This window comes from Neofelis nebulosa, chromosome 18 (assembly GCF_028018385.1).
Source record: "Neofelis nebulosa isolate mNeoNeb1 chromosome 18, mNeoNeb1.pri, whole genome shotgun sequence".
Classification (NCBI taxonomy): domain Eukaryota; kingdom Metazoa; phylum Chordata; class Mammalia; order Carnivora; family Felidae; genus Neofelis; species Neofelis nebulosa.
Genome location: NC_080799.1, coordinates 43,358,089 through 43,380,056, shown reverse-complemented (window position 1 = coordinate 43,380,056; position 21,968 = coordinate 43,358,089). Strand labels below are relative to the sequence as shown.

The 21,968-nt window shown below is 48.6% G+C and overlaps 1 protein-coding gene and 1 long non-coding RNA gene across 4 annotated transcripts in view; one reads left to right on the top strand and one right to left on the bottom strand.

Moving 5' to 3' along the window:
- The window catches only part of LOC131500650 (phospholipid-transporting ATPase ABCA3), a 46,154-nt gene extending 37,697 nt beyond the window's left edge, over positions 1-8,457 (bottom strand). The window contains exons 1-2 of the mRNA XM_058709932.1: positions 8,322-8,457; positions 1,252-1,459 (exon numbers count right to left, since the gene is read on the bottom strand). The gene's annotated coding sequence lies outside the window, so the exon portion shown is untranslated. The remainder of the gene's footprint in view (positions 1-1,251; positions 1,460-8,321) is intronic.
- A 142-nt stretch (positions 8,458-8,599) lies between these two features.
- Positions 8,600-14,248, top strand: LOC131500660 (uncharacterized). 3 transcript variants are annotated; one of them, XR_009256408.1, is made up of 3 exons: positions 8,611-8,930; positions 9,134-9,340; positions 12,979-14,248. It is a non-coding gene; the product is annotated as an uncharacterized LOC131500660 (long non-coding RNA). The 3 variants fall into 3 exon arrangements; XR_009256409.1 differs by having other exon boundaries at positions 12,976-14,248; XR_009256407.1 differs by lacking the exon at positions 12,979-14,248 and having other exon boundaries at positions 8,600-8,930; positions 9,134-9,315.
- Positions 14,249-21,968: the final 7,720 nt, after the last annotated feature.

The following is a 21,968-nucleotide window of genomic DNA, read 5'->3' as shown; positions in this document are numbered from 1 at the left end:
GAGAAGCTGCCGGGAGACCCTGCAGGCGGAGTGAGAACTCGTGGGTTTTCTTAAAAAGGCCAACTTTGGGGCGCCTGGGTGGCTCAGTCGGTTGAGCGGCCGACTTCGGCTCGGGTCATGATCTCGCAGTCCGTGAGTTTGAGCCCTGCGTCGGGCTCTGGGCTGACAGCTCGGAGCCTGGAGCCTGTTTCAGATTCTGTGTCTCCCACTCTCTCTGACCCTCCCCCGTTCATGCTCTGTCTCTCTCTGTCTCAAAAATAAATAAACGTTAAAAAAAAAAAAAAAAGAAAAAGGCCAACTTTACATTTGGCCTCAGTCGGTCAGAGTCATTTCCAGGAAAGCTCTTTTTAAAATGAAACTCTTGGGGTGCCTGGGTGGCGCCGTCGGTTAAGTGTCCGACTTCAGCCGGGTCACGATCTCGCGGTCCGTGAGTTCAAGCCCCGCGTCGGGCTCTGGGCTGATGGCTCGGAGCCTGGAGCTTGTTTCCGATTCTGTGTCTCCCTCTCTCTCTGCCCCTCCCCCGTTCATGCTCTGTCTCTCTCTGTCCCAAAAATAAATAAAAAACGTTGGAAAAAAAAAATTTTTAAAAATGAAACTCTTGCTTTTTTTAGTTAAGAAGTGGTGGTGCAGATCCGTCTAACAGTGCTCAAAATTGATGCGTTCGAAAGTAGTCAACAAATACCGGTAGAGAGCGCAACTCAGAGAAGTTACTTACAAATTAACCTAAGATACGCTTTTAATTAACTGCATGGTTAAAACATGAAGGCATGAGAGCTGAAATAGTATGGAGTGCTATGAAGTAGTGACTTAATAAATTATCCAAATTCTTTCAAAATTAACAAGGTGGAAAAACTGTCATAAAATCAGTTGTGGACAGTTAATAAAAGAGCAGTGGTTTCGTGAGACCCGTGAGGGCCTGTGGTTTATAAAAGGTTTCCAGAAGCGGGTTAGGCTAAGACGGGAAAGCACTTCCTCAAGCGGGGCCCGTCATCCCCAGGACAGGCGGACGGGCACCCGGCCGGGTTGAACTTTCTTCCTCTACCAAGATGGAAATACAAAAAGGTCACGGTTCAAGGAAGTCTTCTGGTCAGAGAAGTAGAGGACTTCCTTTGCTAGGAAAGTCTGGCCAAGAAAGGACACATCCCCGTGCTTAATCCTGCCTCTCCCGGCTGAGGGCTGGGGAGGGCACAAGGTTAGACCGAGCGTGTTCCCGCAGTCCCTACGAGGTGACAGCAGCACCCGCGAACTGACCTGGGTCCTGGCAGAGGCTCCCGGCCGCGGTCTCCCTCCAGGGCTACGGCACGACTGGCTCGGAGGACGCAGCTCTGTTTCGAGGGCTCTGGGGTGGGGCTTGCGGGCCTCTCGAGTGCGGCAGGGTGGCTGACGCCTCACGGGACATCAGGAGGGGCCCGGGGCTCGCTGGCATGACTCTTGGGCACCTCTGGGCGAAGGGAGGGCTCTAGAGCAAAACATGGAAAGCGATCATGGAACACCTCTCACCAAGTTAGAAAACGAACAGCAAAATGGATTGCAAGTGTGTTACTTAAGACAGAGCAGATCCGATAACAGAGAAAGAAGGATTCAGGGGGACAGAGGCCGCAGGGGTGGGTCTTCGTTCCCCCCCCCGATGCATGGAGAGAGAAGCATTCACATCATTTTTATGCTTCTAGAGCTCCTCTAGCCCTGGCTTCGGCCGTCTCCACTCTTACAAAGAGAGGAGGAAGCACCTGACCCGGGATCGCACAGTAAGAAAGCCGCAGAGCCAGGACGTGACCCTCCCTGCCTGTGTTCCTAACTACCACATCCCCGTGGATCCTGAAAGTAGTCGACATCTTTATAAAATCACATGTGTCGCTCCCACAATGTAACATTAGAAATCACACAGAAAATACTCCTGGAGCCCCGCCACTTTGATAGGTGTTTATTTCTGTGTCTCTCCGGCACCGGGCCCGTGGCCTCACGCACGCTCGGCGCCATCCTAAGTCCCAACCGATGCCGTACTTGCTTCCGGTCTGTTCCAGCAAAAAGAAATTTAAAGGAGATTCCCAGAATTACAAAATCTGGGAAACTTTCTGGTTATGAAAGCAAAGGTACGTGAGGAAAGGAAGTTAAAAGTTGCTTCAAACACTCAACGCGGAGGCACAGCGTCCCCAGAAGTGGCGGTGACGGCGACCTGGAGCCAGCCCCGCGCCTTCCACCCCACGGCAAACACTCAGGCGGGGGCCACTTGCAAAGCCGCCACCTCCGCCCCACAAGAGCCGCTGAGAACTTCCCCTGTGGAGCTGCCTTCGCTCCTCTAGGGGCAGAGCCACGAGGGGAAGGGAAAGCTTCCCCCCGCCCCCACTAAAAGCTTTGTTTGTTCACTGTTAAAATATTAAACTTTTCACAAAGCGTTGAGTATTTCGATGTTTGCTTTTTAGGTGAGTCACTGAATTGGTCCACAGTCAGCGCACACTGTGGCCTGCTAGCTCCTGAGGGCTCTCAGAGTGGCGCACAGGATTCCTCTACAGATGGTTTTTCCAGTAACTTGCGTGCGTTCGAGACCTGTGGGTCGTGCTAGTTCACGGGCACTGTGACTGTGCAGATGCCTCGCTGGCGGGGTTCTTCAGGGTGCGCCGATACGCCCACGCACCTCCACTGCCTCACCTGTGCTTTCCCATTCTGGGCTGGAACATGTCCCCCCCACCCCGTCTGTGTGCTCGTGCAAAACCAGGTTTCATTTCAGCCGATAAGGAACAGGGTGGCATTAATGCTTTCAGAGAGGTCACTGCCGAGGCGGCCTCGAGACCAGCAAGGGGAAATGGCCAGAGCCCCGGTGCAGGGCACATGCCCTTGGGTCACGAGCTCCTGTCACATCCTGAGCTCAGTGCATCTCCTCCCAGGGGAGCCTAAGTCTGCCCAGGCTGGAGGACGGCACGGTGAGAAGTGGGGGGGGGGGGGGGGGGGGTGTCTCCATAAAGCTGGGCCTCCCTCCGTGTGTCACACAGGGAGCAGAAAAGCACATCCGTTCCACGGGCGTGGAACAGAGACAGGGCCTTTCTGGTGGCGCTGGCCGGGACTCGGCGCTTTTCCTGAGGAGTCAGGTTGGTGAGGACCTGTCTCAGCTAGGGAGGCATTTCCTCATCGACACGGGGAGTCCACAACAGTCATTGGTAGTAAAGGCCTACGTGTGTACACGTCAAATAGGTACTTAATTAATGCTTGTGGGTAGAATCTTCTACGATACACAAGACAAAAAAGCATTGATTCATCCAACAGACATCTGCCAAGTTCTTGCTGTGCAAGGGGTGCCGAGGGTTTGGAAATGGGAATCACAACATTCCTAACCCAAGATGCTCACAGCCTGCGAACGCGTACGTGTACCGTAAGTGCCATGGCTCGAGCCAAAGGAGGCGTCGGGGAGATTCTGGAGAAGATCGGGTTTATTGTGTGCGTGCGCACGATGTGGGGGAGGGAGGCTCTGGGAAGGCTCCTGGGGTGGGTGACAAGGGAGGCCAGTCTCGAGTGTCCCAGTAGCTGGGGGGGGGGGGCAGGATAAGATCACGGAAAAGTGGAAGAGTATGTGGTGGGGAGCGGCCGTAGTTCTTAGAGCCTGGGGAGGGAGCAGCAGGGAATGAGCCAGAAAGGGAAGTGGACTGAGGCCTCAGATGCTGTGCCGAGAAGGCAGCGGGGTTGGGGGAGGGCAGTAATGCTGCTCCTCAGTTGTTGATCCACGATCTCTGGGTTGTTTTGCAGGGAGGTGCCCAATGAACATGAAAATGTCTATTTCAATGGATTCTGCAGATACAGTGTCTTAATACCAATAAATAAACACCGTGAAACACAGGCTGAAAACAGCAGGCACGTTCATAGAGTCTGGTGCCTGCCAGTGAACCCCACTACTGAGCTGTGAGTTGGGTGAGCAAGACGACCTACTAGAATAGACGGTGACAAATTGCACTTGTTAAGTATTTTTCTTTAAAACTGAGGGACAAATGGGCTTTACTGACACTCAGTATACGAAAGGACCGTGGCAGTCCTGCTGGCCTGTGTGTCGGGGGCCACGCACCCCGGGGGGCAGGAGGGGCTCTGAGACACAGCGTGGCCCTGGGCCCCCGCCCACCGCTTTGCTTGGAGCCTCGCCCCCGTCTTGGGGCTTCACATGACTCAGGATATGATGCGTTGTGCTCAATTAAAACAAACAAACGAAATCACAGCTGAAGCTTTCTGATACTTTGTCGGGACTTGGGAAGTGACCGTGAACACCGTCAGTGACCCGGGAGGCTCATTGGTTATCTCAGGACTCAGCATGTAAGGAGGAAATGCAAACTCTCTTCCAAGAGGCCTTTTCTTTTACTCAATGGCGAATGACTGCGTGAGTATGTCAGCTAGCTGATTTCTTTTAAGCCAACACACTCAAACCTGTCCCTTCAAAGAAAAGGTGACAAGGCGTGAGAGCTGCGGCTTTTCAAACTAAACCCCAGAGCTCGGAAGGGTGTTTGGAGTGGGTGTCCGCTGCAAGAGAGCCATCTACACACACGCTCATACCCACACTCCAGGAACCTCGGGCGCCAGAAGCTTCCCTGCCCCGACAGCCCCTGAACGCCTAGGGCCCCAAGAACCCTCGCAGGCTGATAAGCAGGAGTGAAAAGCAAGTCTCCCAGCTGGGAGAGCGGTCTGTGTGGCTTCACAAGTGACGTTGTGAACATGGCATTTCCCTGTGACACCACCAGAACCAGGAACTGAAATACACAGAACCCAGAGCCAGACCTGCCGACCAGGGGACTCAGGTTTCACCAAGGCTTCATAAATGTTTTGGAGTTGGTTAAACATCCGACTTCAGCTCAGGTCATGATCTCGCAGTCCGTGGGTTCGAGCCCAGTATCGGGCTCTGTGCTGACAGCTCAGAGCTTGGAGCCTGCTTCAGGTTCTGTGTCTCCCTCTCTCTCTCTCTGCCCCTCCCCTGCTTGCTCTCTCTCTCTCTCTCTCTCAAAAATAAATGAACATTAAAAAAATTAAAATAAATGGGATGGAGACTTGCTCACAAGGCTTTCTTTTAGAAACAACATACGAGGGTGGTGCCTGGCTGGCCTTGTCAGCAGAGCACACAACTCTTGATCTGGGGGTTGGGAGTTCAAGCCCCAAGCTGGGCAGAGAGATTACTTAAAAAAATAATCATAAAAACAGCACATGTTGTTTTTTTTTTTTTTTCAACGTTTTTTATTTATTTTTGGGACAGAGAGAGACAGAGCATGAACGGGGGAGGGGCAGAGAGAGAGGGAGACACAGAATCGGAAACAGGCTCCAGGCTCCGAGCCATCAGCCCAGAGCCTGACGCGGGGCTCGAACTCACGGACCGCGAGATCGTGACCTGGCTGAAGTCGGACGCTTAACCGACTGCGCCACCCAGGCGCCCCAAAACAGCACATGTTTTTAAGGTTGGTCTGGTGGCGTCAATATGTGGAACAAATTTAATCGTGTTTGCTTTGCCTCTTGTCCCTTTAAAAGGTCTGTATTTCTGTATGTATTTAGGTCTGTGATTTTCAGGACACTAGTACACGGCTCTACTTAACAAATAAATAATTAAAACCCATGGGGTACAAGCTCAAATTCTTTGATGCATATCAGCACACAAGAAACAGCTGGTGGATGATGTATTTACCCGAGTGGCCCCTGCATAGATGAGGTGGGAACAGATCCACAAGCCTTGGTCATTGTCCGAGAGCCGCCGGAGGCTGGGTTCAAGGCTGTGGTCACTTGCATTGGACCGCCAGTGGTTTGCTGGCCTCACACTCACCAGCACCGCCCACCCCATCCAGGGTGTCCCCTTAGGGTCGCAGAGCTCCGAGTCTATAGTGAAGCTCGTCACCTGGCAGGGCTTGGTGGGGTGTACTTTTAAGTCGAAGGTGTGGCCCAGGAGAGAGTCCCACAAAGCCTGTGCTCACTCCTGTTTCCCTCAGCCCTGCTGGAGCCTTGGTCCCATCCCTGTTCTGCCCTGCCTCTCTAGGTGGAGGAGATGAGGTAATGAGGCACTTGAGGGCCCCCAGGGAGAGGTAACCACGGCTCAGGCTCATTACTCGGCTCCTGCAAAGGTACCCGTCTGCCTGTTGACTCTGAATCTCTGAGCCATTCGGGGGATGAGCAAAGCCCAAGTCTCCCGGGACAGGGACCGTGGGACACACCATACACTTTCCCACAGGGGCCTGGGACTTTTGGGGTTTTGTCTTCTTGGAAAATCGTTTCCCAGTCCGGTCCAAGCCCCTCTGAGAAGCAGCCGTGGACATCCTGGCTGCACGACAGAATCTTCCGGGGGTGCTTCAAGACAGAAACTGACATCAGAGGCCCACTCCGGAAGATTCTAGGCTATGGTCTGGGCACGGGACTCATTCCTGGGTGATTCCTTTTTCCTTTTAAGTTTATTTATTTTGAGAGAGAGAGAGGGTGTGCGCAAGCATGAGCGAGTGGGGGAGGGGCTAAGAGAGAGGGAGAGAGAGAATCCCAAGCAGACTCCCCACAGTTACTGCAGAGCCCAACCTGGGGTTCACTCTCATGAACCACACAATCATGACCTGAGCTCAAATCAAGGCTCAGATGCTTAACTGACCGATGTGCCCAGGCTCCCCCGTTCCTGGCGATTCTGACACGCAGTCAGGGTTCAGCTCTCGCGCCTCAGCCTCTGGACGCCTGCGGCAGCTTTGCTGATGCCTCGCTTGCTACTTATCTCAACCTGTCTTACGTCACAGCTACCGGTGAATAAATCATACTCTAGCAACATCCTAAGGGCCCCAAGAGCAGGGATCACATCCAATCGGTCTTTCCGTCATGCTAGAGCCTTGCCCATCCTTCTCCCCAGACTTCTAGAATGCTTTCCCCCTCACTGACTCGAGAGCGGATAGGTCTACTGTCGTCGGGGGAAGCAGGGCTAGAGAACAAACAGTCACGGAGGGAGTCCTCCCTGGGCCTTCCCACTCGAGACCAAGTCAAAACAGGTTCCCAGGAGACCGGCACATGCACCGTGTAAGGCTAGTGTCTTTGAAGGAACAACCTGAGCTGCTCTGTCTTGTTCAAATGGCTGTCTCATCAGGATGATGGGAGATGGCCTCGGAGGGGGAACGATGTCATCCTGTTTGCCAGATGTGATGACCCAGTGTGCCGTGAAAAAAAAAATCTGCAAGGAGTTGAAAAACAGGTGAGGGGATTCCCAGGCCATCCATTTTTACCTGTTCTCCTTTTTTTTTCTTATTTTCCCTTGACATGAACTTTGTAAAACAACCTTTATCCTTTCAGGTTCACAAAAGGCAGCCCCAAAACGTTCCCAATCAAATGACACAGGTGTTCAGTAGGAAAAAAAAGCCAGGCTGACTTTCATTTGCACCTTGCCCAGGCCCTGGCTCTGTCTCAGGGTGTCAGCCACCCATTCAACAAGCGTTTCTTGAGTGACTGTTATGTGCCAGACTCTGGCTATGTGCTGGGAATGCGAGCCCGACAAGATCCAGTCGTGGCAGTAAGTGGGCTCGAAGTTCAGGAGGCAAAGGAGCCAACACACAGAAATAAACCCTGTAAGGTGATGGGCTTTAATTAGGCGACGTCCAAGGAAGTGACCAAAGCACTCATTCATGAACCAAATACACATCTGTCCTAAACCCTGGTGCAGGAGACAAAACCGGCCCTCATGAAGCGACAGCGTACTGTCTGAACGCCAACACAGGTGTAAACGCAAATTCATACCGACTCCAGAGGTTACTGAGAGCGGTTGCAGGCCTCTCCACCCAGGCCAGGCGTCCCTGCCTTTCTGTCCACCACACAACTCCCACCATGAACAGTGGACCCCTCGCCCCCCATTCTGGCTCCCGGAATGAGGCGGACTCCAGGGTGGGGAAGGACTCCCACCCACACTGGGAATCTCTCTGAACGAGGGATGAGCCAGCAGCATCCCGGCGGCCCTGCCGGGGCTCCCGGCCTGAGGGCTGCAAGGCTCTGGCGGGCGGATGCTCCGGGTGCCTCAGGACCAAGGCCAGCGGGTGCCGCCTGTGCCCCCTCCCGGGCTCGGCACAAAGGGTGCGGCGGCGCGTCCACCTCGGGGGCCGGCGGGAGGGAGACGCTCTCGAGGAGGGGGACACGCCCAGAGGCTCGGCCCGAGGGGAAGCCAGAGTCCCGGTGGCCAGGCGCTGCCTCCACGGGAGGTGCACCTGCCGCGCCGGGGCGGGGTGCCGGGAGGGGGACGGCCGCAGAGTGATGGGCGGGGGGAGGGGGGCGGCCACGGCAGGAAGGCGGCCGGGCGGGGGGCTGCCGCGAGCCTCGGGAGCAAGCGAGCGCGCGTGGCGGGTCCCGGCGGCACTCACCGACCCTCGGCGCCAGGGCGGCGGCGGCCGGCGCGCTGCCCTCTCGCGGGGTCCCCGGCCTCGGGCCCGGCTGCGCTCGGCCTCGCGGCGGCGGCGGCGACGACCGCCGGTGGTGACAGCGGCTGGGCCGCCCGGCTGGGAGGGGGCACCTGCAACCCGCGGCGGGGCTGACCGGGCGGCTCGAGCTCCTGCAGGGGGCGCGCCGGCCGGCTCGCGCGTGCGCAGTACGCCAACCCTGCGGGTGCCCGGACGCCCCGCCCCGCCCGCGCCTGCGCAGACCCCGCGCACCCGCGCGCGACCGGCAGGGGGCGCCGGGCTCCCGGCGGGGTTAGGGCAGAGCGGGGCGGGGCGTCGTGGCGTGCACCTGCGCTTCCAGCGGCTGCCGCAGTCGCTCCCCGAACCTCGACCTTCCCCGGCCGTTCAGCCATTGCCCCCAGCACTGTTCTTCTTTGGGCGCGGGCCCCGGTGTCTCTGAGGGAGGGCGAGTGGCCGCCTCGGGCCTGGCTCGGACTGCCGGCCGGGCGGGGAGGCCCTGGGAGCTCTGGACAGAGGGCGAGGAACCTTCTAGAAAACGGCCGCAGGGAGGGTTGGAAGGCCCAGCATCCTGCGGTGTGTCCAGGGTCGTGGGGCAGAGAGGAGAAGGGCGGGGAGGCCTGTGGGTGGTGATTCAGGGTCGGGGTCACCTCAGCAGGAAGGTCGTGGGTTAGGGTGGTTAAAATCAGAAACAAACCGAGACCAACCTTGCAGGGTCCCTGAGCAGACAGAGCCAGTTTAGTCCTGGGAGCAGAGCTTATTGTGGCCTCTTTTGGCAGGGTGAACTTGACTTGGATCATTTCTTGCTGTGCCTCTGGAAATGATGAGCAAAACGTGAACTATGTGCGGAGGTTGACAGATGGCCCCCGAAAAGTGCAATGTTGTAACGAAGCGCTGTGAGGAACAGTCTCCGCTGTCCCGCTGTGCGAGCTGCTCTATTACAATATATCCCCCGAGCTTCCTTCCTGGTCTGCAAATTCATTTTGGTGCGTACACAATAAAGTTTGGCTGATTACGACTTCGGTGATTCATTGGTTTTACTTTGGCTGTTTTGAGCCTTTGACAGGGTCCGGGTCACCTCCGACGGGAGGGTCCCTCAGACAGGAGGGATACGGGTCAGCCTGGGGGCATCTGGAGCTGAGAGGGTCCTGAGGTTGAGTTGGGGTCGACCATGGATGGGAGTGTCCCAAGGCAGGGGCAGAGTCACCTGGTGCAGACAGGTCCTGAGGCTGCCCAGGGATCCCCTGGGGGGCGGTGAGGTCGCGTGGCAGGGGCGGGGCGGGACTGGGCGAGGGGCTAGGGCCTGAGTCTCGTGCGCGGGGCAGGGAGGCGCGGGGCCAACAGTCGCAGCGGGCCGGCCCGCTCGGGTCCCCAGTGCCTGGACTGAGCGCTGCCAGGGGCCTACGACTCCGGATCCTCGGCATCAGAGGCGCACCTGCAGCTCAGCTGCCCGGCGGCGGGGCTTCCCCGCAGCGGTCCCGGGGACGTACCTGGGGCGCCGCCTGCTGCCAGCCCGGCTCTGGCCGCTCCCAGCGCATCTCCTCCACCGGGACGCGGCCGATAGAACCGTAAAGTAATGACCCCAGTCTGGAGGCTTCTGCCCCAGCCACCCAAAGACTCCCGAGGATTAGTGATTGAGGGGCCCCTTGTCTTTTACCATCTGAAGTGGTGCTGTTTACTTACTCATTTGTTGGCTTTCCTTCCCTCTGTCTCCCTCACTACAACGTGGGCTCCAAGAGACAAGGGACTTTGTCTACTTCATGGCTACATCTCAGGGTCCCAGAATGCCTGGCACAGAGGCGGCACTTGGTAAATAGTTGCTGAATGAAAGAGTGAGGAAGACCTGGCTTCACATGTGGCCCTGGCCCTTTAACTGGTGCGGGCACGTCATTTGACCTTTCAGAACCTCCATCTCCTATCCCTAAAATCAAAGTGATGATACTAGTCATACCGAACTCAAAAGTATTTTGTTTTAGGGTCAAATGAGAAAACGCATAAATGCTTATCACAATGCCTGCCGCACACATGCAAAAGAAATGATAGTGCTACGTGGGTATAGCTAGAGACTCCCAAAGGCTGGTCTCTATAATGAGCATACAAAACCCCCATAACAAAAACAAGAAAAACCACATCAACCAACCAAACCAAAAAATCACCCCCAAACAAAAACAAAAGAACTGAATGCAATTATAAGAGAGGTGTGTGTGTGTGGGGGGGGATTATTAATGGGTTGCAAGCATCTTAAAGACCCTCTCTCCCCATCACCCCCTCCCTCCCAACCCAAGTGTCTGCCGGGAGACTCCATAAGCCTGGCTGACTAGCCTCTTCCTCATTCAATCTTTCTTTCAAGAACCAATCCTTGCCATTTCTAAGTTATATTGGTTACACCTTGCAATTTTTTTTCCATCCCTTTCTAAACCTGAGAGCGTTCTGCATAACCAAATCCAGGATCAGAGCTGGCTGACTCAGACTTCCCTCAGACAGAAGGGAAGGTGGGGGTACAGGAAGAGGGAGCATGCAGACCAAGACGGACACATGCAGAGTACTAACTTATACCTTTGTTCTTAATCCTGTTAGGGTGCTCGCATGGTAACTATTATCAGCCACTGTAATCATGAACTGAGAGGGTATGAAGGTCAATGGCAAAGGAAGATGTTCTGTGGGAAGATTCCAGGCTCTGGGCACTTGGTCACGAACAACTGTGCGCAGAGGGGTGGACCCTTCTGGTATTTGTCAACAATCACATCTCTGCTCGAGGCCCACTAAGCCTAGGTGCTCCATCTGGTGTCCTATTCCAAGTGGAGGTCCAGATAAGGGTCGTAATTTGTTCAGAGTTACACAGTAGAGGTGAGACCAGGAGCCAGGCAGTCAGGTTCCGGGACTCTGTAACAGTCTCTGATATGTAAATTACATTCAAATAGCGTGAAAGCATGCCAAGAAATTGCATGGAATTCTCCTTGGGAGTCCTGTGGCTCAGACATTTGTCAAGATTGATGGCAAAAGTTAAAGCCCATGGTGACACTCATAAGCAAAGCTATGGCTTTACAAAAGGCACTAAACCTTGTCATTGCAAAAGTCGGCTAGCACGTATATATATTTACACACACTAATGCATCTTAAAAATGAAACCAATACGTCAGCAGCTATTTCTTTTGCAGAGGTACAAACACTATCTCCCTGCCTAACTGTAACTATATATGCTTATATATGTACTTTCTTGTACAGCAGTACCTAAGTTGGTGGTATTCAATGCAGAATTTTTAGAATAGGATTTCTCTGAATGTTTCCATAGGATTCACTCTAGACCAAGGGTTATACACATACTCCTTCATTCTGTGATGCAGAGGAATTAATATTGTAGTGGTTAAAATATGGTTACGGACTGTGGCCACGCAGCCTTAAATCCCAGCTCTTAATGCCTGACGTAACCTCCCTGTACCTTGGTTCCCTTGTGTAAAGTGGGGATCACGCAGTACTCACTTCCTAGGATTGTCGTGAGCATTCACAGCACGAAAACACACAGAATACTTCGAAAAGTGTTTGGCACTTAGCGGGGGTCCAGTTCCTAGTTTGGGGGAGCTTTTGAGTAAAGCCTTCTATTAATAATTTGTATATAGGTTCTTGGGTAAAAAAAAAAAAAAACGTTTTTTGTGTGTTTGAAAATAAACATTAATTTTACTTAGGTAAAACCTTAGAAATAGGATTGTTGAATTGTATGGAAGTGTGTGCTTAGCTTTAAAAGAAACCACAAGAAACTGCCAAAATATTTTCCCATGTGACTGTGCCATTTTGCATCACCCCTGGCGGTATATAAGAAGTCCAGTCGCTCTGTAACTTTGCCACCTCTTAAAAATTTTTTTTCAGGGGCGCCTGGGTGGCGCAGTCAGTTAAGCGTCCGACTTCAGCCAGGTCACGATCTCGCGGTCCGTGAGTTCGAGCCCCGCGTCAGGCTCTGGGCTGATGGCTCGGAGCCTGGAGCCTGTTTCCGATTCTGTGTCTCCCTCTCTCTCTGCCCCTCCCCTGTTCATGCTCTGTCTCTCTCTGTCCCAAAAATAAAATAAAAAACGTTGAAAAAAAAATTTAAAAAAAAAAAATTTTTTTTCAGCCATTCTAGTAGCTATATAGTAGTATTTTATTGTGGTTCGAATTTGCTTTTCCTAATGACTGATAATGCTGAGCATCTTTTCATGGGCTGATTTGCCATATATATACATACATGTATATATACACACATGTATGTATATATATATCCTTTTTGAACATCTTTAAAAATTGGGTTAATTTTCTTACTGTTGAATTTTGAGAGTTTTATATACTCTGCATGCAGTTCCTTTGTCAGATCAGCAATTTACAAATATTTTCTCCCAATCTGTGCCTTGTTTCTTCACTCTGTTAATCTTTTGCAGAGAAAAAGGTTTCAATTTTGATGAAGTCTGATTTTTCAAATATTCTTTTATGCTTTTGGTGTCATATCTCAGGAATCTTTGTTTAATCTGAGGTCATGGGAGACATTCGTGTGTGTGTGTGTGTGTGTGTGTGTGTGTGTGTGTGTGTGTGTGTGTTAGAAGTTTTAGGGTTTTAGGCTTTGCAATTAGGTCAATGCCCTATTTTTTTTTTTAAGTAGGCTCCAAGCCCAGCCTGGAGACTAATGCAGGGCTTTGAACTCACGACCCTGAGATCAAGGCTGGAGCTGAAATCAAGAGTCAGATGCTTAACCGACTGAGCCCCCCAGGTACCTCCCAATGCTCTATTTTGAATTCATTTTGTATAATGGATTGAAGTACCGACCAAAGTGGAGGTTTACTCCCGCCCCCCATACGTGGATTCCAGCTGTTCTACCACCATCTGTGAAAAAGACACTTCCTTTTCCACTGATCTGCCCTTTTGTGGAAAATTGACCACATGTGTGAAGATCTATTTTTGGACTCTTCTGTTCCATTGATCTGTGTATCTTTAATCTTTCAGTCCAGGATTTTGTGTGTTTTTTCTGTAAAGCGCCTGGTAGCACATTTTTTAGGTTCTGCATGCCAAGAGGCAACATTCAGGACATCATACAGATACTTGTTATATAAGACACAAGTTTCCACAAAAATTTTATTAGTGACATTTGTATAATTGAAAATGTATATTTTTTGCAATATGTATCTACTAATGAGAAAAATGAAGTTCTTTTTTTTTTATGGGATAACATATTGCTTTGCTGGGGTTCAAAGGCAGCATCCCCTACCATCAAAATTTATTGTAAACCTTCGTCTGTTAAAACTGACTTGTAATAAGATTTTGTGTGTTTCACCATGAATATGATTTCAATGGAGTGTATTCATGGCTTGAATGGCATTTATAGAATTCGGTTAGATTCCTCTCTTGATATTTGCCTTTTAGTATGTCATTACATTATAGATTAATCGCCACCAATTGAAGGTGAGGTAGAAACTCCTCAAACGCAGTTAAATGGATTTTGAAATATGAGGATTTCCTTTGTACTTACACATCGAGTAAAAATGTGGAAAAAATGCTGCTGGAACTGTAGTCTGAGCTTGGAAGATATATCTGCTGTGAATTTGTGTGGGAATGGAGATTTCATTTCTTGTTTTATCTTTTGATAGCATGCGAAGTGCTTACAATGGTTTGCGATTACTTGTGATTCAAACAATGTTGGCTGTGATCTAAATGACTGTACTGCAGTGTAAGCTTCACACATGAGCGCTGTAAAAGCTAACTTCAAAGCTATTCATTGTTCAGTAACAGTGGTTGAGGGCAGATCTTCCAACCATTAAAAGGAGTCAAAACCAATTTTAACTTTGTAGGCTGGGCTGTAGTGGGTTGAATTTGGCCCATGGGCCATAGTTGGCTTGTCTGTGGTTCAGCTAATATTATATTGTCATGATTAGTGTAGCTTTTTTTTTTTTTTTTTTTTTTTTTTTTTTTTAAAATTTTTTTTTTTCAACGTTTTTTTTTATTTATTTTTGGGACAGAGAGAGACAGAGCATGAACGGGGGAGGGGCAGAGAGAGAGGGAGACACAGAATCGGAAACAGGCTCCAGGCTCCGAGCCATCAGCCCAGAGCCCGACGCGGGGCTCGAACTCACGGACCGCGAGATCGTGACCTGGCTGAAGTCGGACGCTTAACCGACTGCGCCACCCAGGCGCCCCATGATTAGTGTAGCTTTAATGAGGTAGTATGTGTCCAATTTTGTACCTCTTTCAAAATGATTTTGACTATTTTATTCCCTTTGCCATTTCATATGATTTTTTTTTTCATTTCATATGAATTTTAAAGTCAGCTTGTTGGTGCCTACAAACTATAGTGGAGAGATTTTGATTCAGATGGCACTAAATCTAAAATTCAGTGTGAGTAGAAGTGATGTCTTAATAGTACAGACTTCTCTAGTCCATGAATATGGTATGCCTTTCCATTTATTTCTTAAAACAACAAAAAAACCTTTCATTAGTGTTCTTTCATCTAGATTCTGCACATATTTTGATTTATTCCTAAGTATTTCATTTCATCAGTATTGTCATTATCACAAATAGTACCTTGAAAAAACTTTAGGTTTCCATGTGTTCTTTACTAGTATATAGAAATACGATCAATTTTTGTATACACACCTTGTCCCCTAGGACCTTGCTAAACATACTTATTAGTTGTAAAAAATTTTTGCAGACTTCTTGGGAATATCATGACATCTGAGAGTAAAGACTTTTCTTTTTGCCTTATTATTATGTTTTTAGTTATATGTCACCCTTATAATATTTTTGTCTGGATTTGGTATCAAGGTAATGCTGACATCATAAAATGAGTTGGAAAGTAGTCTCGCTTTTTCCAAGTGCTGGAAGAGATTGTATAGAATTAATACTGTTTCTTCCTTAAATGTTTGTTAGAATTTGCCAATAAAACCATCTGATTCTGGATTTTCTTTCTTGGAATGTTTGTTAACTATGAATACAATTTCTTTAGTAGAAATAGAACTATTCAGGTTACCTATTTCTTCTCGAGTGAGTTTTGGTAGGTTATGTCTTTCAAAGAACTGATTTCACCTACGTTGTTAAACAAACAGGCATCAATGCGGTTATTGATATTTCTTCAGTTAATTTGAAATGTTTTATCACATACTAAATTCCCATGTATACTTTGGTGGATATATACAGATTCTTCTTCTTTTTTTTTTATTGAGCTGTTACTATCCTAGTCTGGTATTTTTTAATTATTGAAGTTATAGAACAATAAATTGAATTTTTGGATAGTTCCTGGTCATTATCTGTCCCTTTCAGAATTTTCTTGCCTAATTTCACACCTTTGTGATTCATATGAACTTCTGAATCTGTTTTTTAAAAATCTTGTCGAAATCTTTACTGGCACTATGTAAACTTTATAGAACTATTTAGGAGAATTATATCTTCATATGGACTCTTCCTATGCAAAGACAAGATCTGTCTCTCCCATTTACTTGACCCTTTTCTTATGTCTCTTGATAAGAGTTCTACATTTTTCTCTGTAAAGGTATTCTTCGTATAGGTCATATGGGCATATTTCTCATTACATTTCTTCCTACATGTTTTCTTCTGGTGTTGCTATTGAAAAAATGCTCTTTTCCTCAAATATATTTTTCTACCTGGTTTGTTTATAAGAAAGCTATTGCTTTTCTTTTAATACTAATTTTGTATACTGGCCACTTCAACCTTCTTTTCACTGTTTCCTACGGTTTTTCAGTCATTCTTTTGGGTTCTCTGTGTATACAATTTTTTAAAAATTTTTCAAATGTTTTATTTATTTTTTGACAGCGAGAGACAGAGTGTGAGTGGAGGAGGGGCAGAGAGGGAGACACAGAATCCGAAGCAGGCTCCGGGCTCTGAGCTGTCAGCATGGAGCCTGATGCGGGGCTCGAACCCACGAACTGTGAGATCATGACCTGAGCCGAAGTCAGATGCTCAACCGATGAGCCACCCAGGTGCCGCCCTGTGTATACAATTTTATGATGTGCAAATAATCACAGATTAGTCTCTTTACCTATGTTTATGCCTCTTGATTCATTCTATCATGTGACCATAGTAGCACAGGACCACCAAGAGGTCATACAGCATGCTCTGCCTGCTGAAAACCTGCCAAAAGGTGACACCCACCAATTAGATAAAGGTACCTCCAGTTAGTTAAAGGCATCCCAACTATGCAGAACAATTAGATAAAGGAAGCCCTCTGAGTGGACCAATTAGTAAAGGTCCCTCTTTCTGCCAGTTGCCTCAGCCTTGTGTGAGGTTCACAGGGTGACTGGAGCAGACTGGGCCTCAGCCCTGTTCTTGTCCCCCTGGCTAGGTGCCCGTATATGGGGAACAGCTCTCAGGACTGGACCCAATGGCTCTCTGTTAGCATTTCCAGAACGGTTAGGAAATAATGTTGCAGCTGGCACTGTAGTCTTGGTTTTGCTTAACCGCAATTTCTTCTAGTAGTCACCAAAAAGTATCTTTGCCTTTGATTTGAGATATATATAGTATTAGTATGTTACAGACAAGTCTTTTTCTAAGGTTAAGGAAAAAAGATCCGGGAATACACGGATTTTATCAAATGCCTTTTTGGAATTTATTGACACAATATTATGAGTTGAAACCTTTGACCAATAAATACGGTGAATTACACCAACAGATCTCATGATAGTGAAAATAGTGAATCATTCTAATATTTCTGCAGTGAACTTCCCATTTGCTCATGAGGTATTATTCCTTCCACGCACTTCTGGATTCTATAAGTTATCGAGGACTTTTAGGTCTTCTTTTCTTCAGTGAGAAGGAGTTGTAGGGTTTTTTGCTTGGCTGGTTGATTGGCTGGTTTTAAATGCCATCCTTCTCAGAGTTTGGTATCACTGTGATGCTAGCCTGGCTATTAAATATGGGAAGTTTTCGGTCTTTACTTTCATGGATCAGTTCAAACAGCATCAGAACAATCTGTTCCTTGCCGTTTAAAACAACCCACCCATCTGAGTTATTTGCACTTGTACTGCTTTGCAGGCTCTTTGACGACTGTCTCAGTTTCTTCGCAGTTTATCTGCAGATATATTTAGGTTTTTAAAAAATCTCTTCCTGTATTGGATTGACTTGGTGATTTCTATTTTCCTAGGTAATCAACCCACCCCAGGCAGGTGGACAAGTGATTAGCAGGGAGTTGCACGCTCTACCGACCGAACCAGCCAGGCACCCCTTTCCTTTTTTATTCTTGATTAATGCATCCTGTGTCGACTCAGTGTGTTGGTGGATTATTTCGTTTGGGGGTTTTATTTGCTTACACATGGGCACTTCTTTACTCTTTTCTAATCCAAAATTTCTGCTATAAAACAGTATCTGTTTCCGAGAAATTTAAATTTTTTAACTTTTACTTTTTATTGTTTTTAATGTTTATTCATTTTTGAGACAGAGACAGAGCACGAGTGGGGAAGGGACAGAGGGAGGGAGACACAGAATCCGAAGCAGGCTCCAAGCTGTCAGCACAGAGCCCAATGTGCGGCTCAAACCCACAAACTGTGAGATCATGACCTGAGCTGAAGTTGGATGCTTAACCAACTGAGCCACCCAGGAGTCCCTCTTGAGAAATTTAGAGTTCAGGAAACACATTACAGAAACAATTCTTTCAAAGAAAAAGGCTGTTGCAGACTACAGATGGTCTCGTGCTCTCTACCAATGATCCTTTTCTGGCCAGATTCTCAGCTGTGGCATTTAAAAAATACCTTGAAATGTATCGGTATATGAGACGAGCATATGATTCCATCTAGCTTGCCTGTATTGGACTCATTTGGTGTCTTCGATTTTCCTAGGTGTTCAGGAAAAGGAGTACTGTCCTTCCTCCCTGTCATCAACAGCCCAGCCATTAAGCTAAAGCATTACACGTGCCCTTGACACCCCTAACAATGGGTGACAAAGATGCCAATGGCCTATAAGATGCTCACCCAGCTGTGTCACTGCAGAGTTTGTTCCATGAGCCAGGTTAACCAATCGTGATCTGTGTGATTAAAAAAAAAACAAAAACAAAACTCGCACACATTCCTAATGGATTTCTGTGGGCTTTAAGTTTTCTTTTTCTTTATGTTTATTTATTTCTTTATTCTTGAGAGAGGGAGAGAACACAAGCAGGGGAAGGACAGAGAGAGAGGGGAGACAAGAGAATCCCAAGCAGGCTCCGTGCTGTCAGTGCACAGCCCAATGTAGGGCTCGAACCCACAAACTGTGAGATCGTGACCTGAGCTGAAATAAAGTTGGAGGCTTAACCAACTGAGCCACCCAGGCACACTTGAAATTTCTGATTTAATCATGAAGGGGGGTTTAGGATTATGAATTTTCCTGTTGATAGTTCTGTCAAAACAGTTCTTTAAAGACCGATTTTATTTTTAGAGCAGCTTTAGGCTCCCAGCAGAACTGAGAAGGTAGAGATTGTGCACTCTCCCCGTCCCCTTATACACAGCCCGCGCCGATGGACACACTATTCTCTACTTCAGCTCAGGCTGCAGAATACCTATTTTGCAGAACAAATACCACAGATTGGGTGGTCCTAACAACATAACTTATTTTCTCACATTTATCCCGCAGATCCCAGAAGACAGCCAGTACTCTGAGCTCTTAATTTTTTTCTACGATTGCATATCACTTCACTGTTCAGATGTGTAATCATTTGTATTATAAATTAATCCCCTGTGGTGGGTACCAGGCTGTTTACACTCCTTCACTATTATGAACAATGCTGCAGCGAATAACCTTGTACGGCGTCAGCTCATACATGCACAGGTGCACCTGCAGAATAGATGCCTAGATGTGGGGTTGTTGGCTCAAAGGGCTAGTAGTGACGCTCTCATAGATGTTGTGAATAGTTGCTCTGTTGCTTATTTTAACCCTTTTTTTTTTCTTTTTCTATCCCGGTAATCTGTTTTCCTAAATACAGCATAAATGGATTGTCTTGCTTTTCTGGGACCTGTTTGCATACCGTCCTCACAACTGAGCTTGGGGTGGATGGTTCAGAGTTTGTGTCGTGTTGTGCCCGTGGAAATGGCCAGGGCTTGGACCCCTTTGAGTCTCCTGCCTCCTTTTCTCTGCAAAAGTGCTCGTTTCCAGAGTGCCCTCCAGTGACCATCCCATGCAGAAATCTGTGTCTCAGTGTGGCCGCTGTGGCTTTAAAACGCGTTTCCTGAAGACCAGATAGGTTGAGCACTTTTTCTTACGTCCGTCAGGCATTTGGGCATTTTCTTTTGGAGATTGCTCAAGTCTCTCAAGCCTATTTTTCTTTTTTTTTTTTTTTTCAACGTTTTTTATTTAGTTTTTGGGACAGAGAGAGACAGAGCATGAACGGGGGAGGGGCAGAGAGAGAGGGAGACACAGAATCGGAAACAGGCTCCAGGCTCCGAGCCATCAGCCCAGAGCCTGACGCGGGGCTCGAACTCACGGACCGCGAGATCGTGACCTGGCTGAAGTCGGACGCTCAACCAACTGCGCCACCCAGGCGCCCCTCAAGCCTATTTTTCTGTTGGGAAGTCTGTCTTTTTCTTAGTGACTTGACGATACCTTTGCTCATTCTGGCTTCACTTACTCTCCTACTGGCTCTTTTCTGGAACTGAAATCCTTAATTTGGATGCAGCGCAGTTTGCCCAAGTTTTATGTTTAGGGGTTTAGAGTCATGTTTAACAAATCTCTGCCCGCTAAAGGTCACGAATATATTTTCCTATTTTTTCCCCTAAAAGCTTCATTGCTTCACCCTTCACAGTTAGATCTGTATTTCATCTGAAGTTGGTACTTTGTGTGTGGTGGGAGACAGGAGTCAGGATACATGGTCTCTTATATCAATAGCTGGTCGTCCCTGAGCCATCTGTCAGGAAGACCATGCGTCCTTGTCCTGCAGCGTCAGCTTTGTCGAAGATCAAGTGACCATGTATCTGTGGCCTCTTTCTGGAATTTCGTTCTGTTTCATCAGTTGGGTTACCGCTTTTGATTCTCGTTTCCACCTTGTACTGTAATGTTTTCCTTCGTACACATTATTTCCCTTACTAGGGCTTATTTTAAGCTACTGATTTCCAACAAGATGAGTTCTATTACTGACCGATCTTTTATTTTTTTTATTACGTAATCTGTACATCCAACATGGGGTTTGAACTCAAGACCCTGAGACCAAGAGTCACATGCTCCATGGACTGAGCCAGCTGGGTGCCCCCATTACTGACTCATCTTTTGATGGTGGCATTGTGCCCAGATACAGTGCCTTCCGTGCATAGTTGCTACTTGTCGTAAATCAATAGCACCGAAGTAAACTTTCTTTTAAAAGGAACAGTCTAGGGGTGCCTGGGTTGCTCAGTCAGTTAAGAGTCCAACTGTTGATCTCAGCTCAGTTCGTGATCTCATGGTTTTGTGAGTTCAAGCCCCACGTCGGGCTCTGTGCGGACAGCACGGAGCCTGTCTGGGTTTCTTTCTCTCTGCCCCTCCCCCACTTGCACTGTGCCCTGCCAAAATAAACATTAAAACAACTTTTTAAATAAAAAAATAAAAGGAACAGTCTACTTGTATTATCACAAATTTGAAAAGGTGCTCAGTATGCAAACCTCCATCTACTCTAATTATTTTCCTGTCCCATTCCACTGAACAGTAGCTGTGGTTGGAGAAAACCATGCATTCTCATGGTCTCTGGGTGTTTTTTCTTTGAATCTGTGCTGGGCCAGTAATGAGCCAAAAACACCTCCTCGTCTACATGGCGTGGCTGTTCAGGCTGGCAAATTCCGACACCAGCTCTGAAGCCCTAAAAGTTGGGTGTTTTGGTACGTGGCTGTTCCCCATTCTTCTTTCTCCCCCCATATTAAGGTTTACACCCATCCCCCTCACCAGGTGAGTCAGCAGTGCCCCCCCATCAGAGCAGACGGTTTCCTTCCCTGTTGTATTGATCTTGGGCTCAGCTGTGTGATGCACTCTGGCCGGTGGGGTGGTTCACAAGGGTGTGTGACAAGATGCTTTAAATGCGTTTGCGTGGCTTGGCTTCATGCCATTAGAGCAACATGCTCCAGCTGGGAGCGGACCCGTGGCGCAGAGCTGTTTTCATCCAGTCCGGCTGCACTCACAAAACACCACACACCGGGTGCCCGAGACAACAGAAAAATGTATTTGTCCACAGTTCGAGAAGTTAGATGTCCAAGATCCAGGCGGTGGCAAGGTTGCTCCCTCCTGCCATTTCCTTCCCTCTCCTGGGCTGTCCACCCCTCGTGCGTCCTCTGTGCCCGCACACCCCCCGCTGCCTCTGTGTGTCCACATCTCCTCTGTGAGGACACAGGCACCCTGACAGCTTCATTTTACCTTGGTTGCCTAGGTCAAGTCCCTGCCTTTAAAAACTGTCACCGTCTGAGATCCTGGGATTAGGACTTAGACACAGCAAATGGGGCGGCAGGGGACACAATTCCGGCCATAACAAGACCTAGAGACGAGTCCAGCCAGTCCCAGGAGGCGGCAGAGCCGTGGGCAGGAAATTAATGCTGGTGGTTGGGGTTGCTGGCCAGACCAGATGGGCTGCAGCCACGGCTGACTACTCTAAACCTGCCTTGCGCTTTTTTTTTTTTTTTTTCTACTATGGAGGTGAAATTCAATCACACCACCTGCCACTTTAAA